This window comes from Lampetra fluviatilis, chromosome 2, assembly GCF_964198595.1.
Source record: "Lampetra fluviatilis chromosome 2, kcLamFluv1.1, whole genome shotgun sequence".
NCBI classification, from domain to species: Eukaryota; Metazoa; Chordata; class Hyperoartia; order Petromyzontiformes; family Petromyzontidae; genus Lampetra; species Lampetra fluviatilis.
The window spans coordinates 13409009-13426160 of NC_136276.1; the positions used below are offsets into that span (position 1 = coordinate 13409009).

At 39.9% G+C, this 17152-nt stretch overlaps 1 long non-coding RNA gene across 2 annotated transcripts; it reads left to right on the forward strand.

Moving 5' to 3' along the window:
* Positions 1-59: 59 nt before the first annotated feature.
* On the forward strand, positions 60-11894 carry LOC144943109 (uncharacterized). 2 transcript variants are annotated; one of them, XR_013639456.1, is made up of 5 exons: positions 60-148; positions 3231-3270; positions 3448-3464; positions 7350-7535; positions 11471-11894. It is a non-coding gene; the product is annotated as an uncharacterized LOC144943109 (long non-coding RNA). The 2 variants fall into 2 exon arrangements; XR_013639455.1 differs by lacking the exon at positions 11471-11894 and having other exon boundaries at positions 7350-8592.
* Positions 11895-17152: the final 5258 nt, after the last annotated feature.

Below are 17152 nucleotides of genomic sequence, written 5' to 3' on the forward strand. Positions count from 1 at the left end.
ACCTGCCCTGCACACCGGGAGCCGGCGCGGGTTGGGTGGGGTGCTAAGGCCCTCTGGCTCGAGGACATCTGCTCACTGTAGCCGGCGAGAGAGCAGGGGGCCAACGCGACGCAGGCTGGACACGAAACGGTGCTGGCGTGGGACGGAGGTACCCCCCCACCACGGCACTGTATTCACATGCGCGCACGCTTGCACGGACGCACACAATTGGTCTGCCAGCTGTGTTCTCTATGCCAGAGCGGGCGTCTGCTGACCTCACAAGGATTCTACCATCTCTGGGTTTTGTAGGTGACGTGACAGATGGAGGAGGCTCGGAGACACAATGGCTCTGATTAGTCGATGCGCATCCATTTCTGGCACCGAGTCACCGCTTCATTAGAAGGCATTTGACAACATGTTTACCATCTGGCATTGGCTTATTCATCCCTTAAAATGGCCATGTACAAGCTTCATATTGAAATGGTTTGTTCCGAGATGCAATGCCATAACCTAGTGTGGGTTATTGAAAAGAAAAATCTATTTTACAATCGTGATGACTGTAAACAGAAACACTGTGCAGTTATGGAAACATCGGAGTGAATTTAACAGCAGTAAATGGTAGAACATATTTCCGCGATTGTAAAATTATTTTTTGTTATAGTGCTAATGAGATAACAGCTTGTTTTCTCATTGTTTTCAAATTGTGTAAACGTAATATATTTGATGTCCCCATCACGAATGGTATAGCATTTAAATGGTTTTGTTTCATGGTTATTTCATTTATATTTCAATGTTTTATTTCATTTCTACCAACATATGGCATTATAGTGTCTTTGTATTAAACATAAATCATTTCATTCATTGCCAAATATACCCAATAGAGTGATTCAATATAAATACTGTACTGTGCATACATTTTGCCTCCATAGAAACAGTGTTCATTTGTTAATGAGACTCATGAAGAATACAATTGAGTCAAGGTCTCATTGAACGTGCAAGGTTTAACAAATATTAAATAAATCGGACTTTGATTATCGTAATCGTCGTCATCATAATCAGCCATGATCCACTGTTGGATGAGGACCTCCCCAAGCAGTTGCTCATGTTTGTAGCCGTTGCTCATCTTTCTTCTCAGAGCGCATTTCATTCATCGGCTGCCACTAAAAATCAACATTCTCAACCACCGGCCATCGCCCCTTCTCGTGACGTGTCCTACTCGAGACCACTCGCTCTTCTCAACAGCTTGAACTGCGTCATTGTCATTAACCTGTTGTATGTTCTCGAATCCATGTGTTCCCCTTTCTGTGTCTCAACATCATTTGATCCATGCATTATTACACGCTCTGTACACTTCTCAGATTTTCTTTCATTTTCTTAATACAAGTTTATGTTTTTGATTCATGTCAAAGCAGGTATAATGCTCTGTGTGACGTTATTCTTTTGGATCATTGGTAGGTAAATTTTAATTTTCAAGATAAGATTTCTAAAAGTACTCCAACCTACTTGTGTATGCCTATTTATTTTGTCTACATGATCCGGGTCATCCTTTAATATCTATCCTAAGTTTATGCATTCAGCTGCATTTTCCAATTGCATTCCACAGATCGATGAAACTTTTTTTGCAGACTTTTATTTTGCTCTTATTTATCTTGAGCCCAACTTTGAAACCTTTGTAGAACATCTTCTAATATGTTCTATAGTCTGTTGTCATTTGATACATGTTGACTATGTTGTCAGCAAATCTGAGATGGTTAAATCTATTCCTGGATAGTTTTTGCGTTTGCCAATATAAATGACACTCTCGGTGTTTTCTAAGCCACATGAGGGCTTCCGGAGAGAGTTGTGTAGTTGTGTTATTCCTCCACTGCAGGAGCGCAGACTGTAGTGGTTTACGATAATGGTCCATAGATGGTTAATTTTAAATATGAGAATAGGTTTTCCCCTTTTTTCTAGCAACAAAACAGGTGTTGAGATGTTAAAACACCAAACTGAAACCTTTTACACAAGGAATCATGTCCGCATTAACCACAATAATTGCGGTCAGAATGCAAACAAAAAACATACTCTGATAATATATGCATTGTCTTTGAAACTGATTGGTCCACACCAGAGACAGCTTTCTTTTGATCCTAGTCTCAAAACGGTGTTAGACCAGAGGACGCCAACAGGCGTACAGCGCAAAGACAACGATATCAGAGTAATTGTTTGCATTCTGACCGCAAGTATTGTGGTTAATGCAGACATGATTCCTTGCAAAAGGTTTCAGTTTGGTGTTTTAACATCTCAACACCTGTTTTGTTGCCAAAAAAAAGGGGAAAACCTCTTCTCATGTATGGCTTTGTTTCTCCAGTCCAACTTTCAGACAACGTATACTTACACCACTGTGAATAACTCCTCATCTGATGTGACTTTTTGGTATTTATGTAATATCAGTGTGGCTTTTGTATTTTCGTAAATCGTTGTTTATGGCCCTGGTTTGTGAGAGCTAGGATGGCTTGAATAATTTTCCATTGAGTATAATGGCTTTTTATAGTCTACATATAAACTATCAATTAAGTTCTAGAAAATACTAATTCGTTTTAAATACCATTTTGCCAAGTAGGGATGTGTTCCTGATTTTTGATTCACCCAATTAGTGTAAAAATCAGGCCTAAATATGAGATTTCGGATGATCACATTTTCCCACCAAGAGCTGTGTCACGTGGCACCAGGTGACATCGCAATTGTAAGCACTATAACAGTTTAAATTAGTACATAATGCCATATTCTTGGTTCTTTCGGTAAAGTCAAGTAGATAGAAAATTAAAATGAAATTTAAAGTACATTGAAAATAATAAAAGCAAAAAACCACAATTATTATTTCATTATTTTCAATTTTTTTTATTTTCTATCTACGTGACCTTACCGAAATAATCAGGAATATGAATTCGTGCAGTCACGAAAGTTTAACGTCAATACATAATGTCAATTACCCATAGAATATAATATCAAATTGTTCTGGATTTTTTTTTTTTTATTACAGTATATAAAACTTTTTTTGACCTATGAAAAGGAATCCGAATGTTTAGAGTTTGGTTAGTACAGTGATACCTCGGTTCACGAACGCTTCGGTTCACGAACAACTCGGTTCACGAACAGAAAATTTCATAAAAATATGCTCCGGTTCACGAACTCCGCTTCGGTTCACGAACAGGAGCCGCGCCCATTTTTATGCTAATTCAAGGCTGTCACGTGGTCGTGACTTCCTGTAGGAAGATCGTGGAGAGAAGCAGAGACACAGAAAGAAGTACTGTGAGTACTGTGAAGACACTTTCAGTGACTTTTTGATTTTTGGTGTGCTTTTTAGCACATACAGTACAGTACTGTACTACTGTACTGTACAATACTGTACTTACTGTATTGTACAGTTCACCCGTTTGAGTGCTTACTGTCTCCCACCCGCCTCCCACCTGCCTTCCTCCATGCCAGAAGTCATCTCAAGCAAGGTTAGTGTTCTCTCTTTATACATTACTATACTGTACAGTACTACAGTAATGTGTATTGTCATTTGTTTCGTATTTTTGCTTCAAAAACCAAAAAAACAGGTCAGAACGGATTAGCCGGATTTACATTGAACCCTATGGGAAAATGTGCCTCGGTTCACGACCAATTCGGTTCACGACCAGAGTCAGTTCACGAATTAAGTTCGTGAACCGAGGTATCACTGTATGGCCAAAACATGTGTAAATTGCACTTATACAAATAAATACTGTATCTAACTTGAGTAAAACATGGTAGCTAACCTTTAATTACCTGTTTTCATTTTTCTTGCCTTTAATTATGTTCACATTTTAATGATGATGATGAAAATGTCATTGCCCCTTACTGTAAATTAATCCCATGATGCCATTTCTAAATTTCCATAGAATCATTGCATTCCTCTTTTTGTCTCATATTTTGTCGTTGCTACATAGCATACAAGTAGAATATAACGCAATATGGACTTGCAATGTGCAGACATATAACGGTGTGGTGCAGTGGTTACCAACCTTATGACTTGAAATTTGTTTTGCAATCACAAAGCACATAAATAATTGACAAACTATGCTGCAGGAGAACCCCCCTTAATTATGGTGATGTGACGAACCAATATTGCGGATCTTATTTTCTATGAGTTTATTGGCAAATTTACTCCACCTATGCATAGGATAAATGTGTGAATAACTGCAGACCATACAGCTCATAAGGATAATAGAAGTTGCAGGTAACAGGGTCGTGAATAAGAACAATTATCTTGGGCAGTGAAACCAAAAGAGTCCTTCCCGAGCCAAAGGGATCACATTCCCCAGTGCAGTGTGAAATGAAACACCGCACACCGGTCTACCAGCGACACGTCGTCCTCAAAAATTGTAAATGTTGTGGTTTCACTCTTCAACACACCGGTGGGCTAAAGTAGTGAACTATTTGTCTTTTGTCAACGTGACACTTTTTTTGCCGATTGGCCGTGTCGGGTGGTGGAGGGCTACGACACATTTATAAATAACGCGATCTAACCCAAAAACGTTTATTATGAATAATATTGGTCGCGAAAGCCTACGTGTTAAACTGCATATTAATGTCTGTATAGAGCAGAGAATGGAGCGGTGGCACAATGGTTAGCGCACTCCCATATGAAAGTAGTTAACCGAGTTTGATTCCCGACTCTGCATTAACATAAGACGTGAGCTGTATCTGAACCGACGCTACATCCTCCCACACCACCAACTTCACCACACAACACTCCCCATAATCGTATTGTATGACCCCCCCATGATTGTCCTGGCTTGGAGAGGACTTCATCCAGCAGTGGATTGATAATGGGCTGCAATTATAACAAATACAAACGTCTCTCAGAACAGAATAAGTAATATTTTTAAAAACTTTTTTTAAAACACGTTTTAATGAAATGTACCCTACTCGTAATGGCAGAACTCCACGACTCCAGGAAGTGGCCCCGAAGCTTGCCATAACGTCAGGGACCGTGGTGATTTACAGCCAACGTGAATTGAGCGTGGACAATTAGACCCAAGCCGAAACATAACATATAAAAATGAATGTTTAAAAATATATGTTTTATTTTTCATGATAGAATATTGTATTTTCATCCGCATGACATAAGTATACCAAGTTTGCAGTCGATACCACATTGGGAAGTGGGTTAAAATTAATTTATAAGATTTGAGGACACAACAACAACAGAGTGAGTTAAATAAAAGCGTGTAATAATACAAATAAATGCGTATTTTTATTTATTTCGGGCACGTTACACTGCCCCAGAAGAGTGTATTGTTCATCTTTAGTGTAGTATTGTTGATTATATTGGAAAATCCATGTAACAACAAATGCACATTATTGACTGCATATCTCCAGTGTAAAGCCCATCAGGCCTATTTTAAACTACAGTATTTGCATGTTGAATACAGAAAAATATTTGTCTCATTCACATGAAATAAATATTAATATTTTACTTTTCCATCATCAAGTAGGAGATATTTGGAACTGGAGGAAAATCATGGGATTTATTACCTGAGCAGGAATCAAGCTGGGAAAAGGGATGATGCCCTCTCTGAGGTTACTATTTGCATTGATGACCTGCCTGAAGCACTTTTTCACAGTGACTGAGATGGGAACTTCATCCAGCAATCTTCGTTCCTCGCTGCACCATCCACCCACTCCTGCTAATCCCTCCAGGGATGTAATTGAGTTACGTAGAAATATAGCTCTGTGGGTTAAGTAGTGCAGGAACTGAAGTGAAATGACTGCAGGGGGAAGGTGAAATGAAGTGGGAGTGGGGCATCAACTATTAAACGCTGCAACAGTAAAATATTTAGACGCAATTCTCATTTATTGCAGCAATGTCGATAAAACATTTTCCTTTGTGATTTTTGGTTTTAATGCAATTTAGTAATGTGCACAAAAAACACTGTGTTTGTCACAGATTAAAATTACTCATATAATCCAAATGCACAATACCATGAGGTGACCCCATGTCCCACTTTCAGTGGGTTAGCTGCATGTTAAACAAAGTGATGTATGTACGTTAACCAACGTTAAAGTCTTTGGAAAATGCAGTTCCTCTACACAAACATAACGCTGAGGCAAATTCGTTTTGACAATAAACACAAATGTCACATATGCAGATTTTCATTTCAATTCATTGCACCGACTGAACCTTTGAAACATTTGAAGACGAGCTTCATAAATGAAAGTGAAGCAAGGCACCAGAAAGAACATGCATTTTTAATTTGGCTGATGGATTTACGAGACATCAGATGTGCAGCATGGCACCACACTGAGTGCACATGAGTGCAGACTTAAATGAGAGCTTAAGTCTCATAAGCGACTCTGGCCAGACAGACCACACTAATCAAATTTCCATTTTAATAAGCTCACGTGACAACACATGCTGTCCTGCTGCTACGTAGGCGGCAGCAAAGTGCAAACAATTTAAAGGATTTATGCAATATTGTGTCCCAATGCAGGCTCTTCCGCTTAAGATTCATAATCCTTTGCTTGCAATTATATATATATGATGGAAAGAAAATAGGTGTTGAATCACAATTGCCCTAAGGAAGGTCATTCATTGAAAGGACAAACCTTCCCAAAATGCATTCTGCCCGTAACATTTAATAAAGTAACTTTTCATATAATTTAGTTTATTTAGTAATATTTCTGATTATTGAAGGGTTTGTCTGGTACTTAATAGCTACTTTTAGGTAACTATTCATATGCGGTCATCAGAAAACTGTTTTAAAATGTTAAGTCTCATCAGGCCCCATGATGTTAAGAGCGGTTTCTAACCCTTCCCGCGATCTCTCTGGCCTCAGTTTATTTGCGAAGAAGGATCATTGCTTGAAATGTCACATTCCAAATATATTTATTTTAAGGCAGTGTTGTTGATGTGTGTGTTTTCTATTCATTTACCATTACTGCACCATTCGCTTGTTGACATGAATATACCCAGGATGTGTTTCATTAAGGAATAAACCAAGGTGTTCCACTGCAATGGAAACTAATTAAAAGCAATCTTGCTCATTCAAGTTACTAACATTTTGTGCGCAACCCGTTCCACTCCGATTGGTTTTTGTATTGTTGTAACTTTCTGACCTGTCCCTTCTGGACATCTGTGAAAAGAGCTTCGTATTTCATCGGATTCCTCTCGTCTAAATACATATTCTGATATACTTTTCCCTATTTTAAACCATGAACTGCGTCACAATTAAAAAGTATATCTAAAACAGCAAAGCTAGTGCATGGATAGTTCTCATTGACTGTATAACAGTGTGATTGTATTATTTAAATGTCAGAGACAACTTTCACATAAACGCATTTTTTTTCCGGTCCTTGGACAGATGTGACTTTGACTTCACCCAACACTGCAAGGCCACACGGCTGCCTCCCAGGTCTGTGGGGGACCCCATCAAATGAGCTCAGCGAGCAAATGAAAGAACCATTGGGCACCTGAATGCAACACCTGGATGGGACTTCGAAGAAAACGGCAATCCGTGAATTATTAATGAAAACTAAAAATGCAAAAGGTGTGATGCTTACCAGGGGGGAGGATGCCAGTGGTGAATCAGTTATGAGTTACAATGGGCAGGATTCAGAGCTGGAAATGCCACACATGTGTACAGTCAATCCTTGAGAATCGGTTGTGAGTTACAATGGCAGGATTCAGAGCTGGAAATGCCACACATGTGTACAGTCAATCCTTGAGAATCGGTTGTGAGTTACATTGGCAGGATTCAGAGCTGGAAATGCCACACATGTGTACAGTCAACCCTTGAGAATCGGTTGTGAGTTACATTGGCAGGATTCAGAGCTGGAAATGCCACACATGTGTACAGTCAATCCTTGAGAATCAGTTGTGAGTTACATTGGTAGGATTCAGAGCTGGAAATGCCACACATGTGTACAGTCAATCCTTGAGAATCGGTTGTGAGTTAAATTGGCAGGATTCAGAGCTGGAAATGCCACACATGTGTACAGTCAATCCTTGAGAATCAGTTATGAGTTACGTGGGCAGGATTCAGAGCTGGAAATGCCACACATGTGTACAGTCAATCCTTGAGAATCGGTTGTGAGTTAAATTGGCAGGATTCAGAGCTGGAAATGCCACACATGTGTACAGTCAATCCTTGAGAATCGGTTGTGAGTTACATTGGTAGGATTCAGAGCTGGAAATGCCACACATGTACAGTCAATCCTTGCACTGAATTTATGACAGTGCCAGCGCAATATTTTGCATGCATAATTCATGTGCAAGTGTATCTCTACAGTAATCAAATATATCATCACGTAATCTGTGTGGGCAAAAAATAGTATGAAATCAATTAATGCAATCTCCTTTGGATGTGGCAGCTGAATAAATCAATAGCGGAGTGCGAGAGAAGCACATTCGTTTTAATTAATGAATGTAAACAGTCATCAGTACACATGCACTCACACCAAACTAATCATTTCCATACGTAATTATGGTTCCCAAATCTACCTTGCAAAAAAGTTAACCTTAATTAATTTTAATTTAGTTTCTACCGTACCTAGATAAACAAAACAATAATTATAATAAATACATCTGGTAATCCTTTAATTGAATAAGATTAGAGATAATTGAGATTCATAATTTTACTTCACAACATACATCTGGAAAAAATAAATGGACAGTTATTCTTTACATTTGTTATTTCTACTATTGTATTATTATTGTTATTATGACTGCTATTATTTGAATGTAGTCATGCATCCTGTCCTAATAACCGATTGCATGTGTGCTGTGTACCTCTCGGTGGGTTGGAAGAATTTGGCCACACGACGGCTTGGTTGAGATCCAGGCTGACAATTGCACGAAAAAACGTGACCCAGTGCCTGCACCAAACACCGATCAATGCATATCAACAATGTATTGCCTAAATTATTGAAGGCAGTTGCTAAATTCATGCCGCGGCAAATCGACAGGCACGCTCACGGAAACATGTGCACGTACGTTGATTGTCTTGACATTATCTGTCACGTGTATTTTCCTCGTCACCTAAAAGGGCCAATGAAAATAACGCTAATCACTTAATGAGCCATTCTAACAGTTGGTTATGTGCAAGTCTGCCGGCTGTAGTGTAGATCCCTTATAAACCTTTTTTTACTAATTAGTTTTAATAATTAAGCTGTTTTTAGTAAATATTAACCATTATGTGTACAATAGTTCTGTAGGAGAGAATGGTGCCAATCGTTTTTTATTCCAACCTTGCAGAGCTATACTGTACATGAGAGCAAGACGATTACTGCAAAAACGGAGTTTCTTCGAAGGGCGATTCCAACGTTAAAATCTTCATTCTTTTGAAAGGGGAGTCTAATAGGAATTCTGCCATGGAAGACACGTGCTATAGAATTGTATTCTATTGTGATGTATGTTGAAATGCAATGTTGGAATTGACCCAATTTCACCCTGAATCTGATGTGGTGTTTGCAGAACAAAAGAAGGCCCATGCATCGTGGATGGCTTTGTGAAGTCGGGCCCAGGCACTGTCCTTACCTATGCCCATGCGTGGCCAGAATGCAGGGAGCGACTAAGTGGATAGCCAAGCCTACAATCATACGTAGATGCTCCGTATATATGACTGTCACGGTGCATAGACCTTCACATCTCGTGTGAACACCATGCCTGTTCCACGCAATGAGCAATGCCAATGTTGCTCAATGTGTGGAACAGTTGGTCCCAGGAAGTGGAGGCCCCAGTGGTAATGCTCGTGGTATCAGTGATAGTTATGGTGGTTGCAGTGGTAAATCTAGCGGTTCCAATGTTCTCACTGGTTGTCCCAGTGGTTCTAGGAAAGTCCTCTTAGTTCAAGTGGTCGTCCAGGAGGTCCCAGTGAGATTTATGGTGATTCTCAGTGGTAGATATGGTGGTCTCGGTAGTAGTCACGGTGGTCGACTCTGTAACTAACTTACCATATCCATATATTTCAGTGCCGATTCCACTACGCTGGCCAGATCACGTGATTCTTAATGCCAAACCATGTTCCAATCAGACGATCCCACAATCCCACTTGGAATCATTCAAATTCAAGAATGGCGACGAAATTTAAAGCAATAAAATGTGAGAATTGGCCAGCTCTACAATATGGATACTATTCATAGCTTTCCAATGTTGTTTACTAGATGTACAATTACACAATGATATTTCACCTGCAAATGTTGAAATACTACTTTGTTCAAGACAGTTGCAAACACAAGCATTGAAAAGCGTTTACTTAGACCTGCTCAAGGCATCTAGACTAATAATTGTTTTATTGATAAAATATGTTTTTCACATTCAATGTATATTTTGATTCTCTGCTACTATTGCTTGTGGAGTTTGTATCTTGTTATTGTTGTGTTTGGTTTGGGAGTTTGTTACGCGTGTTTTTTAGAGCTGCTATACAATGTGCGTTGCCGCATTCATGTTATTATTTTACCAGCATAACGAAATTGCAAAAGCGTGGTTTTGGGTGCTGATCTGTATCATTGATTTTTATGCTGATTTAATCATCCTGATTAATTACAATGAATGGATTACAGAATCAATTTTGTTTCATGTGTCTTGAATGTTGTTCATAACTCATGAGGACTGGTTTTCTGCAGTGAAATAAATGCATTTGTTAGATGGAGGTTTTTAAATGTTCACAATAAACCTTCGACAGATTTAATATTTATCAAGGCAAGGCAGGAAGGATTACGTGCCTACTACATGAATAGGAATTGTCACGTTCCCATGGCAATTCTAATTTACCACCGAATGCATCGTATGTTAGGAATTAACACTTGTTATTGATGACTTATAATGCGCGATAGAATATTCGTTTTAATCATTTCTGGGAGAGGTGATGGCATTTATTTATGCAGATTTGCATATATATAAATATGTAATCCAGCAATAAAATGAAAAGTGAGCAACCAATGCCTATATATTCCTGACTCTGGAAGCGAATTAATTCACATTTGAGATGACATTTGATGTCACTAAACCAATATCCTCATATGTCTGAGAACATTTTACATATTAAATGTACAGTAGTTGTGTAAACAACCAGACTATATAAGACGTGACTTGTCTACCACAAATATACAACAAAAATGCACCCACAGCCTTCACAAGTAACCCGACATGCACATTGACGTGAGTACATCTTATAAAAGTGACATAATAAAAGAGCTTATGGTCGGTATTGTGAAACATTCACATGTTTGGGGTCCTTTTTGAGACTATTTCAATTGGCCGTTCACAATGGACACAATTGGAAAGGGGTCATTGGTAAAGGTTGTGATGAGAATTGATCATGACCACATGTGAAAATGTTGATGAACATCATTTTGTGAAAGTTTCCCAGGGAATAAAACACTGTCATAGTCCATATATGTGTAGTGACACAGCGCCGACTGCTGTACAGCAGCTGCAACTGCAGGTGGACACTTAGCATATACGCGGTGTGTGTGCTGGCAGGGCGGAGGAACTGGGGCAAGGGTCACGGTAGACCTCGTGGGGAGGCCCCTGGAACCCTCTGGTGGGTTCGAGAACGGAGGCACGGCTTGGTTCCGCCCTACCAGCGGAGAGCGGGAGCTTCAGGCTGCCGGTTCTGCGAGTGGACTCGTCCCGTCGTCGCTGTCGTCGCTGTCGTCGCTGCCACCTTCGCCCGATTATTGCGCGACCGGACAGGAGTTGGTCGTCTCGGTCGATGCCGTCGGTGCAACGTGGACAGGGTCGTGTCTGGGCCGGGTCGTACAGCAGCGTGGTCGTGAGAGAGAGAGGGGGCCGGAGTTGGTGGCGTGAAACGTAATAAAGGACGGTGCCTCCTGCGACTACCTCGTCTCCGACTGAGTGTGTGTGCCGCAAGCCACCCGCACACGCGCGCCTCGATAAGGGAGAAGAGACCTATGACACTACATATGTAATGGCACCAACAGTAAAAAGGTGTTGGTTCGGGCAATGACCCTTCTCTATGTCCTCTAACAGAGGGAAATTGCCTGAAACATTACCTGTTATATACTTATTTAAAGCAGCGCTATTGACGGATGTGTCGATTTTTTTAATTTACAAAAGTGAAAATACTGAGCCAATATCTATAAGAGTACTGCACAGCGTTTGTCATTTAGCAAGCAAAACTGTCAGGATAAACCGCTAGCTAGTGCATTTACTCCTCTCTTTGTAGCATGTTTGGAATAGAGGGGTGAAGGGCAATTATAGTCAAATACATATCTGCTACTTCAGCACCTACACATAGGTTAAAACAAATTGGTATAAAAATAGCAAAAAACCAATTTTCCCTGAACTGAAAATGAGTTAACATTTTTGCTGACTCGTCTTTTTTACAGGCCTGGATCTTCTGGCTGAAGTTATGAAATATGTACTGTATTAATAATAGACACACAGTACAGCAGAGTACGCTATTCACTGTGCATATGGAGCATTTGATTGAGCTTGTGGCATTTTATGTAGGCGTGTGTGTATCATAAGTATTCGAGAGTAGAGATATGTAACGTAACACATCGTTTTAAAAGAGATGCAAATCTAAAACAGTTTATGTATAGGCTTGCAGTACCCAGTAAAACATGGAAGGTTAGGCCAACATTGGTCCATCCACATGCCAGTGTTGGCCCCATGCTGGCATGTTTACTGAGTATGTCCATCACGAATTGACGGTACATGTAACGCACATATAAAGAAGTTAACTGTAAATAGAAAAAGGATGTTTAATACTTTATGATGGTCCTCTAAAGGTTTAAGACATGCAGTCAATTACCTGTTCTCCTGGGTAATAGAGGGGATGGATGGCCTGAAACAAAACATAGATATCGCAACAGCTCTGTAAATTATGTGATTAAAATGGATGTATAGTATTGTTTAACTCTATATAATAGCGGTGAAGGAATATCATGAGGTCATTATTCTCTGGAGAATTGCAGAAAACGCTACATCGAACGAACCATTGCACAGGGAGGGAAAATACCTAAGCACACAATGTACTGAACTCACCGCCGAACATGTGAGAGTATTTACTTGCCAGTATGTTTGCGGACACGTGAAGTGCCCACGAGTCGCTGAGTCATTGGCCCTCGTCGGAGTGGGGATCAGCAGATAATACAAGCAGTGTGCTTGGGGAAATGCCATATTTGTATCCGCTCAATGTTGGCAGAAATCATACTGAGCTAAATTCGACCAAGTAAAAATAAAAATATTTTTTTCTGTGTCTGTCCATCATCCTCAATGCTAATCAAGGCATAATGATGAGTTGGGACCGTAGGGATTCACCCTTGTGACAAATTGCATTGCTCGTAAAAAGTAGGTCAAAATTCTGGCAGACCAAAGTGCCTTGTTTGTCATAAATATTTTCTGACAAACAAGGAATAAAGTAAGCCCGCCCCCCCCCCCCATGTTTTGTATTTTATCACCTGGTACCGAGTAAACGCAACAGACGCGTTTCCAGCACATTTTTCCTCCACTCTTGGAATAATGCATGCCGCTTTTCGACACCCTCCCAGAAGAACCTCGACCATTTCAAAGCAATTTACTCCGAGCCAGTATAAAACTATAAAAGCCACCGTGATCTGCCAGAGAAATATGAGCAAGGTGAGGTCACGCTAGATATATTTTCTTCCCATGCAAGGTCGCAAAATTGTGCACGGTTCAGCTCAACAGGGTGGCGAGGCCAAATATTACATGCGGTGTGTCTGATGCCTGCACAGCCATAAGTTATTGTTAGGCTGGGCCACAGCCGCGACCAGTGTTAAACGTCCAATTTATTCCCTCCCCACGTTGCCTCTTAGAGGGGGGGGGGGAAGATTCCCTTTGGAGCCAAGCCCATATTGTAACTCCCCACTGTGCTCGCTGATTAAGGAAATGCTGCCTATTTCAGTTCCATAACCGTTGCCGGAGTAGGGAGTCCACGTGTTGTTTTATCCTTGTATTAACTGCATTATCTGGAATGCTCATCAAATGCACAGTGTATCGTCACGTACACCAGTGTAGCTGTGGAGGTGTTAAAATATTTAAAAAAGTGTGTGGGTATACACAGGGCTGGAAATGTTATTGAGATCTCAAAACTAATTTCTTCGGTTATATACAGTGGCCAAGTATTCTGTCTGAATGGTTCCTATTATTATACTACGATATTGCTGCAGAAGGTAAACTGCAGTTACATGGGCTGCAGGGCGAATAGGTTTAACATGAGGACTTCTCATTTTGTATTTTGACCAGTAGACATCTTGCATATAAAAATCACCAGTAGTCAAAGTATATGCCATATGTGGCATGTATGTATACACACCATACATGAGTATAAGCTGATACAGAGTGAAGTGATGGCGCACTGGGTAGCATGCTGCACTATGAACCATGCTACCCGTATTTGATGCACGGCCACAACTAACATCAGTGGCAAGTGATGTGTCTTTTTCATGGGCAGCCACCTTCACTAACCCGCACTGACCAGAATGGTGAAGTATGGTCAAACAACCTTCATCCAATATTGTGTTAACACGGAGCTGTACTGTACACTAATTGGTTATATTATAACGTATTTAATTACAGTATTTGTTCTCGTGTGTTAATGTGGTTGATGTATATATACACTACTTTTAAAACCCACATTTTAAAAAATATATATTTTCCTTCATAATTCTTCAAGTCTCTCGAAATTGTTCCCTTAAATGTAAATAGTTGCAATTACCAAATATAGCAATAACCACACACAAATGCATCTGTGGTGTGAATAAGTACTTTGTGAACGGTAAGCCGGTTTCTGTGGAGTTGTGCTCTTTTATACATTTAAAGGATGTATATGTTTTTAAATCAAATATGAAAGAGCAACCCCACCATACACGTTTGGTGTTGTACAATAATAAAACATCGGTCACTGTCATGGCAACAGATTTACATGCATTTATATATTTTTTTAATCAGTGCATATAACTTCCAGCTGTCACTAAGGTAAATTCAAATGGACTTCCTCGTATAAGTACACAGTGGCATTATGCTACGAATGTTGACCGAACCAGTTGGCACGAACTGTTCATGTTCTTACACAAGGATGCGCAATATGCTGATTCATTACCGTATTTGCCTTGCCATTGTTGTAGTCACTTGATATATGCGCAGACATGACCAGAATATCTAATACTGTACGTTACCTTAACCGGGGTCAAACTGCTTTCTTCATGGGATTGAGAGTTACAATGATCTGGCCAATAAATGGCACTAGAATCCCTACATTGGCCATGAGAGGCTTCTGATCTCGCCTTTACGGCTGAGTAAAATGTGGTCCTTGTTGGTATGACCTCAGGAGGGAGGCTGGTGACCTTTATACAAATCCATTTGTATTTTGTGGCTGGGATTGCTTTGGTTGGATTTTCTCAGATTTAGTGCGGGAATGCATTTTTAATGGATCCCTGCGAACAGGCAACAAGAGACGTTGAAGGGATTTTCTTCAGACACAGTAGGGATTGTATGATTTATTTTGCTCGAGCAACGTCACGTAGATTCTTGACAGATAATTTGGTCTCATTGGCTGAATTATACGTAAGGCACAACAAACATCAGTTTTTCATCGATCATCAACAGCAATATGTTGCCAGCCACACTTCTCCCTATCTGGCTTGTTATGAAATACTTACAGGTATGGAAAGGATGAAATCACACAAGTAGCATTTCGACTAACCTCTTAAAGAGAATACGATGTGATGCGCACACGTTTTGCTTTTTAAAAATAATTGCATGTGGCTTGTTCAATATATGTTTTTAATATTAAAACATTGAACAATCTTCTTCTTCTTGGTTCTTTCGGTAAAGTCACGCAGAAGGGAAGTAATAAAATAATAAAAATAAAACATAATAAAATAATTCTCACGACGTTTCGGCCAATGCTGAATGCTCTTGCTTTATCAGCGGTTGTTATCGCCAATGCTGTACTCGGGGAGAGTTATATTAAAGTATGTACAGCTTGAATAATAACACATAACTTATATCATAAATGTTCATTGTCTTACTACCAGAGGTGGGACAAAGTCATTGTTATGCAAGTCCAAGTCGAGTCGCAAGTCATCAAATTCATGACTCGAGTCTGACTCGAGTCCAAGTCACATGACTCGAGTCCACATCTCAGAGGTGGGACAAAGTCATTGTTATGCAAGTCCAAGTCGAGTCGCAAGTCGTCAAATTCATGACTCGAGTCTGACTCGAGTCCAAGTCACATGACTCGAGTCCACACCTCTGCTTACTACAGTTTGCATATGATTTGAATATTATATTACGTGGCTGGATACAGTCATGATAGATGGACATGACAGTGATATGGACTATGTGAGGTCGAAGGCTTAACTTGACTTGAGGTGCATGCACTCCCTGGAGGTGTGAGATGCCCTTTCTGGGGGTGTGAGAGATGGCCAGATTTTTTTCGAAGGTAAATAATCTAAACACAAATTAAGCACTGGCACGTAAGTACAACTACATTGTTTCATCAAACCTCTGCATTAACATTGTACATTTTTTTACGATTGAGAACCAAAGGGGTGCAAGGCTGCAGTAAAGCTGAAGTTAACCAGTGACCTAAAGCATTTACATTCAGATTGGAGAATGTTTTGTATAAAACAGTAGAAATGGACCTGGCTGAAATAATTAGAGACAGCAAAATATGGATAGCGTCCCCTATGGCTGACACAGCTATGCAATTAAATTAATAGTTCGAGTAATTGAATCAGGCTGAACAAATTAATCAGTTTTCACGAAACCTCGAATCATGAGACACCGACTGGGCTTCCACAGAAGTGTGTCCCAGCAGAGGGCGCATTACACTGTGGGGTCAGCTGACATTCCACGGGTGTGTGCTGGCCCATAGTCGTTTAAACATGTTGTTGTTTTTGTTATTGAAAATGCCAATGACTCAATGTGTGTTGTTTTTAGCGCCGGGTAATTTCATTTAGTTACTACTAAATATTACAGAAGGAAATAAAGCATGAAAATATTATTTCTGTCAATATTTTCAATAAAAATCTTAACAAAACACGTTGTGAATTTTAATCCTGTTTATGGCATCACATGGATGCTTTGTAATTATTATGTTGTAAGACATGTTAGCTATTTAGACTTGATAATTAAATACACATTCCACTGTTGCAATGGGACATCTGATAC